The sequence below is a fragment of the Lolium perenne genome, chromosome 3, assembly GCF_019359855.2.
Source record: "Lolium perenne isolate Kyuss_39 chromosome 3, Kyuss_2.0, whole genome shotgun sequence".
Lineage (NCBI taxonomy): Eukaryota > Viridiplantae > Streptophyta > Magnoliopsida > Poales > Poaceae > Lolium > Lolium perenne.
In genome coordinates this window covers 281,531,039-281,532,931 of record NC_067246.2, presented here as the reverse complement: position 1 = coordinate 281,532,931, position 1,893 = coordinate 281,531,039, and positions in this window count along the sequence as shown.

Below are 1,893 nucleotides of genomic sequence, written 5' to 3'. Positions count from 1 at the left end.
GTCATGTAATAGCATAAGATTGTTAGGGCATAGTGCCTAGTGTCCGTAATTGGTACTTTGATGATATTGTTGCAACTTGTTATGCTTAATGCTTGTCGCTAGGGCCCGAGTGCCATGATCTCAGATCTGAACATGTTATTGTTTCATCATGATATTCATTGTTTATTGATCTTACCTGCAAGTTGTATACACATGTCGCTGTCCGGAACCGATGGCCCCGAAGTGACAGAAATCGGGACAACCGGAGGGAATGGTAGTGATGTGAGGATCACATGTGTTCACGGAGTGTTAATGCTTTGCTCCGGTACTCTATTAAAAGGAGTACCTTAATATCCAGTAGTTTCCCTTGAGGCCCGGCTGCCACCGGCTGGTAGGACAAAAGATGTTGTGCAAGTTTCTCATTGCGAGCACGTACGACTATAATTGGAACACATGCCTATTGATTGCTTTGTACTTGGACACCGTTTTATTATTATCTGCAAATGCCCTGCTATGATTGTTACATGAGTTTCTCTCATCCATGCAACGCCCGTCATCCGTCCCCGTGCCTACAGTATTTTAATCCTGCTGTTTACTATAATCACTACTGCTGTCTCTGTTACTCTGCTGTTATTTCACTACTGCCATGCTATAAAAGCTGTTACTCTTGATAAACTCTTGCGAGCAAGTCTGTTTCCAGGTGCAGCTGAATTGACAACTCCGCTGTTAAGGCTTCCAAGTGTTCTTTGTCTCCCCTTGTGTCGAATCAATAAATTGGGTTATACTACCCTCGAAGACTGCTGCGATCCCCTATACTTGTGGGTTATCAGCCACCCCCAGGCCGCGCCGGCCTATGGTCTGGTGGGCCCGTGGCCCCTCTCTGGCGACTCTCGGGTGTTCTGGATGCTTCCGGGGATTCTAAGATGCTGGGCGTTGATTTCGTCCGATTCCGAGAATATTTCCTTACTAGGATTTCTGAAACCAAAAACAGCAGAAAACAGCAACTGGCCCTTCAGCATCTCGTCAATAGGTTAGTTCCAGAAAACGCATAATTATGACATGAAGTATGCATAAAACATGTAGATATCATCAATAATGTGGCATGGAACATAAGAAATTATCGATATGTCGGAGACGTATCAGCATCCCCAAGCTTAGTTTTCTCGTCCCGAAGCGAGTAAATGATAACAAAGATAATTTCTGGAGTGACATGCCATCATAAACTTGATCATACTATTGTAAACACATGTAATGAATGCAGCGATCAAAACAATGGTAATGACATGAGTAAACAAATGAATCATATAGCAAAGACTTTTCATGAATAGTACTTTCAAGACAAGCATCAATAAGTCTTGCATAAGAGTTAACTCATAAAGCAATAATTCAAAGTAAAGGTATTGAAGCAACACAAAGGAAGATGAAGTTTCAGCGGTTGCTTTCAACTTATAACATGTATATCTCATGGATAGTTGTCAATGCAAAGTAATATAACAAGTGCAATATGCAAGTATGTAAGAATCAATGCACAGTTCACACAAGTGTTTGTTCCTTGAGGTGGAGAGAGATAGGTGAACTGACTCAACAATAAAAGTAAAAGAAAGGTCCTTCAAAGAGGAAAGCATCGATTGCTATATTTGTGCTAGAGCTTTGATTTTGAAAACAAGAAACAATTTTGTCAACGGTAGTAATAAAGCATATGTGTTATGTAAATTATATCTTATAAGTTGCAAGCCTCATGCATAGTATACTAATAGTGCCCACACCTTGTCCTAATTAGCTCGGATTACCTGGATTATCATCGCAATGCACATGTTTTAACCAAGTGTCACAAAGGGGTACCTCTATGCCGCCTGTACAAAGGTCTAAGGAGAAAGCTCGCATTGGATTTCTCGCTATTGATTATCCTCAACT